This window comes from Pocillopora verrucosa, chromosome 7, assembly GCF_036669915.1.
Source record: "Pocillopora verrucosa isolate sample1 chromosome 7, ASM3666991v2, whole genome shotgun sequence".
In the NCBI taxonomy this organism is placed as follows: Eukaryota; Metazoa; Cnidaria; class Anthozoa; order Scleractinia; family Pocilloporidae; genus Pocillopora; species Pocillopora verrucosa.
In genome coordinates this window covers 16,080,170-16,095,984 of record NC_089318.1, presented here as the reverse complement: position 1 = coordinate 16,095,984, position 15,815 = coordinate 16,080,170, and the positions used below count along the sequence as shown (strand labels likewise).

The following is a 15,815-nucleotide window of genomic DNA, read 5'->3' as shown; positions in this document are numbered from 1 at the left end:
ATTATTTGAAAGAACGATGTAACAGACAAACAACAATCAGTTTCTTCTTTGCCATAAAATGGCCTCATTCACATCAAAGCGTTTCTGCAACTTTCCGTTTTCTTCCGAGTCAAACCAAATCAAAATTTTAATAAAGTTTTCGTTTCGTTTTTTAGCTGTCCTCACTAAAGAGTTCTCATTTCAGAAAGTTTTCCTTTTCGAGCATCTCTGCTCATTCTTTATTAATGGTTATGGGAGCAGTACCATTCTTCCACGGCGCTTTTATGTCTGTTTCCATACTTAGATTCATTCTAATGAAACTTTACACTCCTCATTTCAATATAAATATATCGTTACCAATCGATTAATTATTCAAATTTGACTTAAGTGATATTGAGATCCCTGACATCGCCGAAACGTCTTTTTTTATTCTCAAACGTATTGAAAATATCTGTTTCACCTGTCTACCTTAGAAACCCAGCGTTCTAGAAACGACGCGTTTTCAAACGACGCCTCTTTGAAGTCCGTTTTCGATATGTTACGGCTTTTGTCAACCTTCTCCGTTAAAGAGGATAAACTGAAAAGCATGAACATTTGTGGGTTTGTAAACGAGTACGCAGTCGTGTAGTTGGAAATGAACGAAGGCTTTTTTTTTTCAGTTTTCAAACTCCTTTGTTCTCCGGGTGAACAGAAGAACCAGGCAAAGATATGATTCTCGTTTTGAATAATCAAAAACAACAGCGACAAAAAATAGTCCAGGAAAAACTTAGAGTAGATCGAAAATTGTATTGCTAAAAGGAAAAGTCGCGCGTTCATTTTAGTTCCTATGATGAAGTCCATATTTTTCCTTTTATTGCGATACAAAAAACATTTCCGCCTGTTTTGCGAGGAGAGGGAAGACGATGAATGGTGAAATAGCTGAGAAAATTGGACAATCCCGTTCAAAACGTCCTCCTATCTCGTTTCCCTTTCTTGTAGAAAAAGGCAGAAACAAGGGAACCTATTTTGAAAATGAATACGTTCTTTAAGGTGAGGACAGCTGAAAGCGATACGGATCTAGTTGTTATTTGCTTTCAAAGTTCAAGTTTGATTAGCTTCAGTAAAAAAAAAACGTAAACAGTAAAACAAACATTGACTTGGTTAAGCTCTTTTTTAACATTGCCAAGAAGGTAGATTTTCATGAAAATGAATCGCAAAGATTGTATTGAGTCTTTTTTACTTTATATCATCATATTTGATACTCTTCCTTCTTAAATGATTCAAATTATTCCCTGTGTAAATGCTTTAGAAACAATTTAGTCTCAGACTTAAGGCGAAAAAGTGACATACTTTTTTGGATCGCTGGAAGAAAAACATGTTACGTTTTTCTAGAATCGGTCATCCGCCTCTACAATGCTCACTGATTTCAGCGTGTAGATAAAACGCTTGGCTAAATTGGAGATGGTTTAAAACAGTGTTATGTTAAACAGCGAGAGAGCCTAAAATATTTTTGAATGAAAGGACTTTAGAATTCCATGTTCAAAGTAAAAATCTATTAATGTCTACTAGCTTTTAAATAAATTTTCAAGAGTTTAACTTTCGATAAACATTTTACGACTCCTTTTTAATGATACGTGCAAGCGTTTAGCTTTAGAACTATTCAAATCGGTATTAATGGTCCGTTTGGGTTCGTAGTAATGATTTTTAATGTCAATTATAATCTTCTATATACAACAAATATGATCACCATTAACGCATGAATTATTTCTAGGGCGCCAACTGAACGTTTAAGGGTAGCACTGATTGTTCTATCACTAATTTCGTGGCTTTTTAAAACGTGTATAAATGCAGCCTTCATTCAGTAGTATTGTTGGTCTGCTTTTTCAGTCACTAAGAAAACATTTTGATTCTCGTCTGAGAAGTCAACCTGTGAGAAGAGAGATTTCTTCATATAATTTAATTCTCGTGTATCATATCTAGATTCTTCACAAACCGCTTTTTCAGAACTAAGAAGTTCGTATTAGAATCCTCTCAAACAGAAGTGAAACGGCTGCAATGGACAAAAAAGTGTTTGCTTTGTGTTTGTGATGTTTTTTGTTGTTGCAATGGACGCTGCAATTAATGTAAGTCTGCCGAAGTTTAATGGACACAAACGGGTGGGGAATAATTTAGCTGTACCATTTTTGTTAGTTAAATTGTTTTCTGTCATCAGAATTAAGGACAAAAAAATTCTCAAGAGATTGCCAACAGCAACAGCTGACAAGAAAAGAGCACGTTTATCATCGAGCGATCGAGAAACTTACAAGTGTGGTGTAAGACTTTCACAACCTCAGTTATTGACTGCTTTGAACTGTATTCCTTTGAGAGAATGGCGGAAGTAAGTGCAAGGTTGGAGCAACATTTCCTTATTAATTGTAATGACAAATCAGTGGCCATGAGAATATCGCCAAACAAGTAGTAGGATTAACGATACAAAAAAAAGATATTGGCTCAAAAAATTTCTTACAGAGTGCATTTGATATCTGGCGACCGAAGAGTTAGCTTAGTGCTGTCTTAGAACGGTACATGACTTAATTTAATTATTCTGAGCAATAAATTATAACGGAAGTGTTAGATAACCTCAGCTGCTTTAACTTCGCTCCTTTAAGCGCGCACAAGGTTAGAACAATTGTTTCCCGTTAAGCACAATTACAGTGAAGTGACGGTTAGATCTTCGCCAGACGAATGACTTGATTATTAGTATTGATTGAAGCAAATTTTAATTGAGTGTCCTTGAACCAGAACCAGATAAATTACAAATGCTATTCAGAAACACCTCATGGCAAATTTTCGCGAAGAATTCTTTTCGCATCCTTGAGGAAGTAGAAAGTCCACGTAATGATCTTTATCATTTTCACTATTTTGTATCTGTTGATTCAAAAACCTTTTAACTGTAAACAATGCTATCTACTTCAAAGTTTGAGTTCGAAAAATTTTTTCCGATTATACGCCTCCCTCCCAGGAAGGTAAGGGAGGAAATAGAAGAGGAACAAACAAAACTCAAGTATTTCAGCTTGGAGTTGGATCCAACCTCTCTATCGTTAAAAGTTTTAGTTAGTTAGACAAGGTTTCATATTTTTAAACTTTTATTTAAGATTGCTTGGGCTACATTTGCTTAATAAATCGAACAGACAATTCTAGGGAAGTACGGTAAAAGTAATTAAAGTGAGATATTTGTTCTCAGGAAGTTGCATAGTCCTTTGGAATTGATGTTTCAGCGCAATGTTTTCATTTGTCAAATTTGATCCAAGTGTTTCGTCGAGTGTCATCAGTTTTGAAGCCTCAGATTCTTCTTGTTGGATGAGCGTCCAAATCTTGGCCAGTGATATTCGTTTCCTCCGAGGGTAGCGACAGGAAGCTTTGATAACCTAATATCTCCTGAGAAAAAGTATAGGAAATTGACAGCTATCGCTAATTATATGTTTTGTGAACGAATGAAAGTGGATTCAAAGCGGAAACAGAACGTCGACTTAGAAATTGTACTTTTTTCCCTTCTAACTTCTGACTGGTAGCCGCTAATAATTAATAAACGGTCTGCGAAACCTGTAAAGGATTGAAAGCTATGCATGTTACTCTGAGTCTGGTTCCCAGTTCAAAACTCTCCCCCTTCTGGACAACTTTAATTTGTTCATGGCAGTCTCTTCTCTAAATGCCCGCGCCACTTTGAGGAACAGTTTCCAAGTTCTGCCAGTTTTTTATGCTTTGCTTTGATTTCAATCCGGTTTTTACCCCTGCCTTTTGCTTTTTCATAAATTCGACTTTGATTTTTTTATCTGTTTATTTATTAATTTACTCATATATTTATTTGTTATATTTGTTATTTCCTATTTATTAGTTATATTTTGAAACTGCCTTCAGCTGGCACACCGATCACAGAATCCTTCGACGCCAATTTAACCTTACATGATATCGTTGTGATAAAAATATAACATTACATGATCTTCTGCAATGTTGCTTTTACGACCCTGGAATTTCTGGCAAAACCTATTTCTTAGCATTTTTTTAAGAATATAGAATGTGGCAAGAGGTTTTTCCCCCGGATATGCTCAAGTACTGGTTACCAATTTAAAGGCATTTTAGAACATGAAATGAAATGATGTACCTATCTGTCGTTCCAGTTGTACATTAGGGCCACCTTTCTCTTTGAACGCGGACGAGTCAGGCGTCCTTTTCCCATATCGCAAACCCGCAGCAAATGCAGCTGTTTCTTTCACCGGACTGAATGAACAGATTAGAAGAACAGACAAAACTAGTAAAAATTCTATTCGAACCATTCTTTTCAGGTAAATTTCCCTACTTGGGGGTGATATCGGTGAAAGTTCTCTATTGTGAATATTGACGAAGAAACACAACGGTCATTTTATAAAGTTCAGAAATACAAGCGGATTTGTTTTAAAAAGCACGATTTAATTTGAACAAAGGTGAGAAAAAATCTTTAAAATCTGATTAAACTTTAAGATTTTACTTTTCTTCACTTCTCAGTTTGTTTAATTAAAGTTCAAAATAATTTTTCGGTTAGTTAGGTTGAGATCGGATCACTTCATGATCGTCAACTGGATCATGAAACTTTTCACTCCCACGATCAGTACATTGCCAAGCAAACAAGAAAGTGATGATAAGAGGAAAATATCATCAAGGGGATATTGTTTAATGAAAAAAAAAAAAACCGCTAATATTGAAGGGAAGTTTTAAGAAATAATAAGGAGAGTGACTGATGGATACCAAGAGTGAAAGGGTGAAATAAAATTATCTGCGGTAAATGACCACGAAAAATTGGAGAACAGTTGCAAGCTTTGAAATAACTAAATCACACTCAGACACACACAAAAAAATTTCCTCCTCTCCGCGCTAAGAAAGAAGAAGAGCATGCTTGAGTGTACATTGATACTAGCATCATGATCCAGATGCTCCGATGAACGCATGCGCGGTGAACTGTAGCAGACGCTTTTAATATTCTATCTTCGGTGGTAGAAACTGATTTCTCTGACATGTCGTCCGTTGTATCTGTCTTAAGATCATGAATATATAAAGTTCAAAGTTGACCGAGTAATTTCAACGCGTTGTGCTAATTTCCAGGTAGGGTTTATAATTCCTTTGGGCGAGCCGACAAGGGTATTGAATATGCTAAGCAGATCTATAAACGTCGTGCTGGTAGCAAAGTGTTGCAAGATAAGTCAGACCTTTTACTGAGGTGTAAGGTAGGAGGGCAATCATTGAAATACGAAGTTTCCCGTTCGTCCTTGCCAGCTTAATCTGGAAAATATGAAAATATCATCTAGAAAATTTCACATATTATTCAATCAACAGGGAAAACCAACAAAGTAATAAGGGGGAACTTGTTTTGCATAGGTTCGTAACGCGTGCGTACAGTAAAGAAAAAAACTTTTTCTATATAATGTATTGTATCTTTATTAGATATCACTCTCTAAGAACAATCACCGTGCAATAATCATCGTATCTAATTAGCCTTCTGTACGATAGAGATATGCTTATCTGGAACGCATGATTGTTAATAAGCGAGATAGGGCGGCACTGTGGAAAAAGTTTCATAAACCCACATCGGATGTTGCTGGAGAAAAATAAATCGTTTTCAAGGTGGTTGAGATTATCTTATGCAAATGAAAGATTATAATGAGAGACAGAAAGAATTTCATTTCCTACTTAGCTTAAAGTCTTTAAACATATCCGCCTGTTGTATTTGGGAGCATTTACTGTCCAATTCAACCTCTATGAAACATCAAAACGTCCAAACAAGTGGTTTGAAACTCATCGTAAGAGAAACGTGCTTTATAATCATGAACTTCTAAAAAAAAAAAAAAAATTGGATCGTAGGACTAATCCGTGTACCATATTACGCGTTAGGATAAACTCTTGTTAATCCATTTATCTCAACAAAAATTGTCTTACATATTGAATGAAATATTTATGTTGTTAGAAACCTCTCTAGCCATGCAATGAAGATCGTTCTTCACATATCCATCAGATTTGAGTTGAATTCGGCTATTTTGATTGGGAATTTGATTCAGCCTCGTTGGTATTAAAAATTTATTTTTTCCGTCAGAATACCTTGAGCTCTCAGGAAAAGAAACTTTAATAAAAGTGGTTTAGCAGCAGCTGTCATGAAAACCCTTAGGCATCAAAATTAAACAAAAATGTAATTTTCGCAGGAAGGAAGAATGCCTGTATTTTAGCCTATACAATCATTTGAATAAAAAAAATAAAACATTGAAGTTTTATTTGGAGATACAACAAGTGGGGGATGAATATAACAAAGCATCAATTCAATTTTCAGTTGAGATATCAAAAGAGGTCGAATAAATTTAGGTATGTTTGATTCTTTTCGATACATCCAGGAAGACTTTCCATGATTTCCGTGAGCTGTATTATTAATTCATGACTTAACGCCGTAGGTGGCTGATGTCGCCGTCGGTGGGTTGCAACAGAAATATCATCTCACAAGAAGTGGTAGGCATCTAGTGCTGTGGGCGGATACACGAAGATGAATCAAGCGGCTTCTTTAATGCGATGAAATGGTGATGAAATTAAACTCTGTTGCTTATCGAAAAAATACCTTTTCGGAACTCCGAGAGCCTGCGGCGATTGGGCAAAAAGCTTTAAGAAAGAGTTGAATTAGTTTCAATTCGTCACATAGAGAAAGCATCTGCTGATTGGAAAGTTAAATCGCGTTGGCTTCATTTTACCAAAATGGGAGCGAAATTCCTGAGCTTCGTTTTCTTCCTTTTGTTTTTATCTCCAGCCATGGCATATTTAGGGAGCTACCGGTTTGGCAAACGCAACTTGGTGGAGAAGGTAGCTATTACAGATTAACGTTCTTTGAATCCATTGTAATATTGATGCATGATGTAAATCATCTTCGAAATCAGCTTTAATACACCTACATCCTTCCTTGTACATTAATCGGATTTGATTCTTGCAAATCGAAAGACTTGGTACAACACCGTTATTTGTTTAAAAGGAAAACAAAGCGACATCATGTGAAGGATTAAATTCTTCTTAAAATAAATCTTACGGGAAGTTATTTACGATGAGTGAACATGGGGTTAGAGTCAGGTTAAGGTCAGCGAAACTCAGCAGGATTATAAGGAACTGGAGCTAATATAGGTTTATTAAAGAAAATTGGATGGTAATTCTTCAAATTTACTTTACGTCTAAGTTGCGGAACAGGAGAAAGGATAGGAAAAAAAAAAAACCTGGAGCGAATGTAAACACTCCAGTCCTCTTTCCACTAAATTCATTAAATCGGCGTCTTTAACTTGTTTGCTACCAAGTAATAACTCATTCGATTAATTCAGTCTCTCTTTTTTAAACGTTCATATGATAATCTTAAGACGCAGGTGTCTGTTAGATGGTATTTAGCATTACGGAGGCTGAGTTGAAACTCCCCTTTGACTTCATCAATCCACGTGTAATTAAATTAAACACTTTCCCTTATCGGAAAGTCCCCCGTTTCTCAGCGTGAGACTCGGAACGCCTGCGGCGAAGGGGAAAAGAAGCTTTAAAATGGGTCGTAAATGTTTGTGTTCGACACATGGTGAATCTGCTTCAATTCACAATCTAGTTGGCAAGTGTATCTTAAGCATGACAACAAAATTCCCTAGTTTGATTTTACTTTTCCTATTTTTATCGTTAACAATGGCATTTTTACCAAGCATACGGCATGGTAAACGCGGCTTGCTACAAGAGGTATTTACTGGCATTTAGGTTTAATTTAATGTCCAATCCTAAATTGTTTTCAATTTAGGAGTACATAACTTCGTAATCTTTGCTGCGGCGACATGTTTACTCAAGGTAGCCGCATCATTTAGTGAAACACTTTATCACTGTCGAAAGGTGATTCTGCTAAACCATCATCTTCGTTAATTTGTGAACTATAGGAAATGTAACTCGTTTAAGGATTCTGTAAAATGATTTAAAGCTTAATGATTTGTAACAAAATATGTTTGTTTTTCTTCACCGGCTATTTGGTTAGATAGATCTGTCTTCATAACGTGGCGTTCAAATTTATCAAAATAGAAATTTTTATATTTGGACACGGTCTAAATTAGATTGTTTGTTTTTTCAATCTTGACGTGATCACATCTTTTTTTTCTAATACATATACTTTAAGTCTTTAATTGAATCGTATAAAACATAGAAAACATATAGATACTCACTCAATATGCGAACAATTTATATTAGGTAATATTACTCCTGTCTGGTACAGAGATTCTTAGCGTTTTCTTAGCTTTTGTGTAGGTTGAAAGATTGTCATTGTCTGTATTTGACTTACGCTGGTTTTTACAGATTTGTTTCATACCGTCATTAATGTTGATAGCTCTACTCAGAAGAATGCTCTATAAATTTGATATTTTTTTTTTAAGCGAAGAAATTACGAAAGTACCATAAATAGCGATTCAGTGAGCGTTGTTTCGGTCCTAAAGAAACCTTCATTTGATATGATCCTTTTCTCGTTTTGCGTGTGAATTGGATTAGCTTGTTGAAAAGGATTAAGAATTTTAATACCTCAGATGATTCAAGCGATCCTTTTAAATTCAATTTAATCAATCGCTACCGAGTCATATTCCTCGTCTAACAGTTTCACATTTTGATCCTCTGAAGTCCCTCACCAAACTGGCGGAGAACTCAACGAAAGGTCAAATTAGTTTTCTTCCATAGCGATACAGTCATCGCGTTTGGCTGATACCAAAATTCTCTTGCGGTGATCACTAACATGGATTCAAAATGTTTGCCTTTAATTTTTCTTCTGCTCTTTTTAACATCAACGATGGCATTTTTAGCAAACGTTAGCCATGGAAAACGAGATTCAATACGAAAGGTACTTGCTGTGAAGTAAAAGTTTACGTTAAGTTAATCAAAGTGGTCTCATCGCGTTTCATAACCAATTTTACTAATATTTTGGTAAGAGTTTAAAGAAGATACTCGTTATATTCTTCAGGGCCGGTTTCCACCAAGACATTTCGTCTAACTCAACATCCTAACGACAGTTTATTTTTGTAAAAAGCTCCAGTTTGTCTCCATTTCTCTATTTACTTCTAAATTTCACTTAAAAAAATCCAAGTAACTAAGAATTGATAAGCGCATCAAACACAAAAAGCAATTCCGATATTCTTACTGAAAATCAAAGCAATCTGTGGTAATTACTACACGATATGCTGTTGGTTTGAATTTCAATGTTTGTCTATGAAAGATAAAAGGTAAAAAGGTATCTAAGATAGCCCGGTGTTTTTCCTCCTTCTCCACTCTTACAAGGCCATTTAGTTTCAGTTATGTTAAAACATCAGTTGTGCGCAATTTCCTTTTTGAACACCAGGTGATAATCTGCCGGCAGCAAATTGCGAATTCGTTTGTTTTTGTTCATGTTTGATCGTTTGTTTGTTTGTTTTTACTTTTCGACGACGTTCTTTTTTTTTTGGTCAAAGGTACGTAGCTTCACGCTTTAAAATTTTTTTTTTAATGAGTGATAGTGTTAAACATACATGAAAGGAAAATAACTCAAAGGAAAACAAAAGAAAAGGGTTGGTATCGTAACAAAGTCATCGCATGTATAATTATGTGTGAATGCCATTAGCTTTTATGACCCTTTTCTCTCTGTCTTCTTGTTTTTAAGGCTAATGCACAGGATGACTTCAAGCAATTTTGCCAATTAGCCGAGAAGCTCTGTCATCAAAAGGCTGAATCCATATCCGTGGAAAATAAACGAAAAGAAGGAAGCCATCATTTACCAACAATTGAAAAAAAACGTACCAACGATAAAAACCTGTTAGGACCAGCGGTAGAGAGGCGATGAGGATACGCTATGACTTCAGTTTTGATCTAAAAGACTTGACAAACTCTAAAACAACATGACATTACTATATTTTGGTTTTTTTATTGTAATATTTCATTAGATATATTACTGTTACGCGAAAGATGTTCAATAAATCAGCATTTATTTTAAAGGGGAACTAGACCAGTGTGATTTTTAGTGTATATCAGATTTTTTGGTGCCCGAAATAAAAATGTGCGGCATTATATATCTAGCGATAAGCTAAATTTCACAGTGTTGAGTCTGCTTTTATGGTTTGTTCTCTTACTATCGGAAATAAAATTGGAATAAAGCGTTAGAACATGCAGTGTTTTATAGAGAAGAATCCAATATATTTCTCATTCAAGGAAAAGAACAATTACTTTTTCTTCACCGCTTTTATCTTCCGAAAAGGATAAGTTACACCAGGTGTTTTAGACCAATTAAATAATGGGGGTCTCCTGCTAAAAGTCTGTAGAGAAGTAGGCCTACGAAGCCTTTCCGGGTGCCACTGTTTATTAAGAGCCTTACCTTAAAACTGAAGCCCATACACATTATCATGAAATATGAAACAAAACGCTATTTATAATGTTTTAACCAGAGAATACCAGTGCGTCGCTCAGTCGGAGAGAGAAGATGACTTAGCAATATTAAAAGATACTGCAAAAACTTTCAAAACTGTAGGGCATCTGGAACACTGTAAGCGCTGCTAGCCATGGACGATCATGACACTTGCCGTTGCGAAATGGATCGGAAAAATGTTAAATTTTAGTTCAAACTGAGAAAATTTATGCTGTCTGGTGAGACGATATTCCACTTAAAACTTCACGCAAAAAAAACAATTATCGCACGAATTACGAAGTGACTAGTTAAGGTGGATTTCTTAGGTGGCTGGGAGCGTAATACTTCCTAAGTAGGGCGTAGACATGATTGCCTGAAGAAGGGGGGTGGAGGCCCACCAATTGTAATGTCGACTTCCATGACGTGTTTTACTTTGAAAAAAAAAAAAGGTTTACAAAGGGGAGGGGGGAGGGAGACTAAAGGACCCCCCCCCTGCAACGCCCTTGCTTCGTCGCACAATTCGCATTACACATGCCTAATGCGCATGCCAGTGTATCTAACAGACCCTGTGGTTACAAAAATTTACTTTTCTAATTTATTTATTAACTCTGCAGACTCGTCATGCGAATTCACGGATAATGAGTAATGCAAATAACTGGGCTGCACCAGGAAACGAATCAAATCTTCGAGTACCGAGTAATAATGCCATTGCTAGTCTTCCTAGTGGCAAGGTGACTGTAAACCTAATAGAACTGTGTACTGGTGATTTGTGACTGAGATGAACTTTATATCATATGATTGCTAGGGATACGCTGGTACTGTATAGGCGCTCACATAAATAGAGGCGGGCGATCCTTCCTCTGACTTTAGAACTGCGACAAGTTTATAGCGTAGACCACTGGTACAGTTTGGAGCTCCTCAGGGCCTCACTAGGCTCATCACATTAGAAACCCTCAGCAAACTAATCGTAGACGCGGTGGTTACTAGCAAAGTGCACACATCTCTGAACGCGGGTCATCGCGAGAACTGTACCCAATCCGTCACAGACAGAACAAGAAAGCGAGATATTCTTGCCAAGAAGAAGGATGTATCGAGACGTTTCAGTCATTGGCTGCCATCCAAAAGCACCCTAACAAAGGCAAACACTGTGAAGCTGACAAAAAAATCTGCCTATGATAGGATCAAGAGGAAATGGACGAAGACCGGCTTGCCATTCTATACGGGGTGGCTACGTTCAAGGTCGGAATTCAGGTAAAGTTCTGACGAATAATCCCTAAATAGCCAAGTGGACTTTGGATGGGCTCTTTGGAAAACACTAAAAAACAGCCATCTTTTCTCAGAAAGCAAAGAATTATCTCCTAGACGTGTGCTGGACAGGGTAGGAAACTTGTAAGGCAACCGCCTCTAATGTGACTTTCCAAATATCGAGTATAAGAGACGACGCCAGCCAGAAATGTTGTCTGAGACTGACCGGTTGATAGAGCAGGACGAAGAGGCCGCCGATGATCTAGCTTCAGAAGTCGAAACTGACCGAACAAGGCAAAAGATCAGGCGGGACCTTGCAAAATTTAGACGAAGACTGCAGGAGAGGGTACAGCTGCTGTAAAGCTAAAAAAAAAATAAAGACATTTGCATCTCACTTTTCTTTCATATTGATTGTATTTGCTCACGAATACAACTGACCATGTCTTGGGATTTTTTCATCAAGGGAAATTTGCAGGAAGCCTACTGGTCAAAATACTGCTGGCTCATTCTCAATAAATTTTACAAGTCACGCAATTAAACGCCGGCAACACTCGATCTAGAGAGATGTAGATTTATATGTAGTAATAGAGTGCTTGAAAAAAAATGCAGATGTTTTACGATCGAAGCAAGCAAATAATCATGGAGATCTGCAGATCATTCTAAAATTGTTATCCAGCAGACAGCATGAACAACGCGCTTGAATAATTCTCACGCAACAATGGTAGCTTAGCGGAGTTTGGCATGGAAATGTTCGATGGCGGTAAGTGACAGAGACAACTCTATTTTAATTTTATTAACTGCGACAGCGACGGCGCTATCTCCCCTCGGAAAAACCACAACAGAAACCAGTTTGTCACTTTGAGTTTTGGGGTACCCCTTTAAACTGGCAAAGTTTCATTGAAATCACTGAGATGGCATGTACACGAATGCCTCGTGCTCTCGTGGACATGCTCTTAAACCTAACAGATAAAATAACACAATTCATAAACTAAAGCTCCCGAATCCAGAATCGTGAGTCCCTAGTCCCGAATCCCCAGTCCCGAATCTCGATTCCCGAGGCCCTTATTTCTTTGAATGCTAACGTCAAGAGGAGTTAGTGATACATGAATGAGGGAAAACGGGAAAAACACATTACCAAAATGTTACTTATAAGAACACCAATATTAACCAAAGCGAGGCGCATTGCTTTAGTTTATGGGCTGGTTGGAAGGTTTGGCTGTAAACAGATTCGGTTTTTCAAATTATTTCACTTGCCTTCTCTTAGGTTAGCCCGTTGTTGTCTAATGATCTCTCACCACTCGTATTTATAATCCACGTTGAAAGATTACCCAATAATTTCCTGAAACCAGTATGCAGTTCTCGCAATTTGTCGTGCATTAATTTGTTTTATTTAGCAATCTCTGAGTTTCGGAGTCTCGAACATTCCCCAAGCGTAACCCGAGTCCTCGACATTCCATTACACTTCTTCGCGTATGCACCAAATGCAAATATGGCGGACTGTTCGGTCGGCCTGGGTTAAGTTGTATTAGAGTGAGGCTAAACAGCCCTTCAGTATCGACGAATTGCGTGGATCCACTGTTCTCTCCTCATTTGCGTACGGGGAACTTAAAAAACGAACCATCTCTCTTATGGGAGATTTCCCCCCCCCTTTTGTTGGCATCCAAGAACATAAGACCTCGAAGGCATAGTGCAACAGAGCAAACACATCGACAAAGACACATTACTTTTCAAGGGTCGTGTTTTCAAAACAAAACCCGAAGCCTGGCTAGCCTCACTTTGGTACAACTCGACCTAGGCCTACCGAGTAGTCATTTGCATTCGGTCCATGCCAGTAACGATTTGACTCAAAATAATTTGACTCTACAATTTTTTTTATTTGCACTCATATTTCTTCACTCTCAAATGCCGGTAAGGCGGGTTCATCTTCCACGTCTTCTGCAGAATTACATATCATCCTGGCGCGAGCACAAAACTCTCTCTTCCTGATCAGGCTCTGTGTGTTAGAGGAAAAATTTATAAAATTTTGTGTGGTATTGTTGCGAAGCTAAGAATTTCCCATGAAAAAAGAAAAAGAAAGATTTAATATCGGTCTATTTTAAAAGGTCTGACTTATCATGCGAAGAGCTCGTCAAACTGCAACGTAGAATAATTAAGACCAGTGGACTGGATCAACAAGCAAGGAATACGAAATATCTAACCAACCGTGAAAGTAAACCTTGGCTCTCAGTACAGAGAAGTTTAAGAAATGATCGGAAGCCATGTCTAAATGTTATGTTTATTTTACCCCAGCATTGTTATCATTAAGCCATTTAGACAGAGGGAAGAAATTAGCGTTGGCAACGACAGAAATTTTTATGGATTTTTACCGACCAAATTTTAACGTCCATTTCCCTTCATCAAAAATGTTGTTCCTTTAAAAAAGACAGAAAAATCAGCGTGAAGATATGAATACTGAATTACCATGGAGTCCGTTCTCTTTCCATGGCGATTTGGTGAACCCGGTCCCGCGGCGCTGGCAATTGATACAGCAACTAGCATCACCAACAGAAAGACACAAACTGCTTTTCTATTCATTCTTGTCGCTCCCGTGTATATTTCTGCGGCAAGGAACTTGGTCCACGAAGAGTGAGTTCTAAGCTTTTCAGCCTTAGACCGACCCTTTTAATAGGGAGCAATTCTGTTGTAATTTAAACCACTCAGTCGGAATTCTCTTGATTTAGACACGATCCACAAAGGCAGAAGAATAATTGCGCAGCAATTATATAAGGTCAAAAGCCTTTGTCCAGCGCCGAGACAAAGAGAAGTGCCTTTGTGTTCATCACCGCTGTAAAACAAACCCTAATTGATCTTGATAAACGCTTCTCTGCCGACCACGCTGAAAGATGGAGAACGACGCCAATTTGGCAGGAAAGATCATTAACACTTCCCGTGTACTGTAGCATGACTGAGGCTGTCAGTCAATGAATGATCAAGTTCAAGGTACTATGAAATAATTAAAAAAAGGAGAGAAATGAAAATGCTGATAAGATTCTTTGACTTTTCTTTCAATGTTCTTGATGCTGCGAACAGGTGGTGCACTAAAGATAGATGACCAAACAGCAAGATATATTTTTCTCATTATGTTATTTGTTTTTTTAGGTCAAACAGTTAGGACTCTACAAACTGAAAACTATTCGGGGAGTTTCTGAGTTCATGCATTTGATGTAATGTGTTTTAAAAACTTAAGGCAAAGTAAACAAACTGAGCATCTGCGTGGGTAGGACTATGCAAAGGTCATTCAATTTGAAAATAGGCGTACTCTGAGCTGCTTCTCGGCTGAACACCAATGCATATAACACTTTCCGGCTTTACATGCAAAATATAGTTTCTGAATGCTTTTATTGTGCTCAGAACAGTGGTTAATCCATAGTTTATCAGGGATTGTTGATTGCCTTTCGGTTCATAAATCTTAAACAAATCAGTGATAATAATAAAAAGGAGACACAGTCAGATAAAAGATATTTTCGTCTCCATGGTATTGACGAACTTTGGGCAATGCATTTTGTGAAACAGTTGTATGCCAACTGTTTAGCCAAGCTGGAAATCTCTAAGTTTCTCGTGAGTTCATCCTATTTGCAATGTGTGAGTTGTTATGTAATTTTTTTCGATCGAGAGATTTATTTTGTAAGCACAGTCGAACACATGTTTAAACCTGTCCTTCTCATACTTACGAGTCAGGATGTAATCACCAGTTTATCACATGGCATTTTCGTTTTGAATTTTAAGCTCAGCCTTGTGCTTAAACGACTCTTCTGATTTGTTTTTTTCGGGAATTTTTTTCTCGATAATAATGAGTTCTTCTGGCAGAATACTACTCCTGAAAGTAGCAAATTATCAAAGCAAAATTCTACCAACGGAGTCGTTCAAAGTCCACTCCTATCGTGACAATATCTTTAAGTTGAAACAATCATTTTTGATGGTTTTTTGAGCATTTAGCATGATTCGACCTCTCGTGAATAAAGCCTAGCCCACACTGCGGAATTATGAATTCGATTTCAAGGAAAGGCCACTCCCGGTGAGATCATTTTTTTCGTTTTGAGCTGTTATAAAAAATAATCCCAGAAAAATAGTCGGTGTCAGGCAACGTCTTGTGAACTGTATCAAGTCTGAGGGCATAATGTTTGAGTAAATTGAATTCTATAGCACTCAAGAAAAGAAATAACTATAA

At 37.2% G+C, this 15,815-nt stretch overlaps 1 long non-coding RNA gene across 1 annotated transcript; it reads right to left on the bottom strand.

Moving 5' to 3' along the window:
- Positions 1–13,458: 13,458 nt before the first annotated feature.
- Positions 13,459–14,334, bottom strand: LOC136282324 (uncharacterized). Its single transcript, XR_010718200.1, has 2 exons — positions 14,069–14,334; positions 13,459–13,601 (listed from the first exon to the last, which is right to left on the bottom strand). It is a non-coding gene; the product is annotated as an uncharacterized lncRNA (long non-coding RNA).
- Between the last annotated feature and the right edge of the window lie 1,481 nt (positions 14,335–15,815).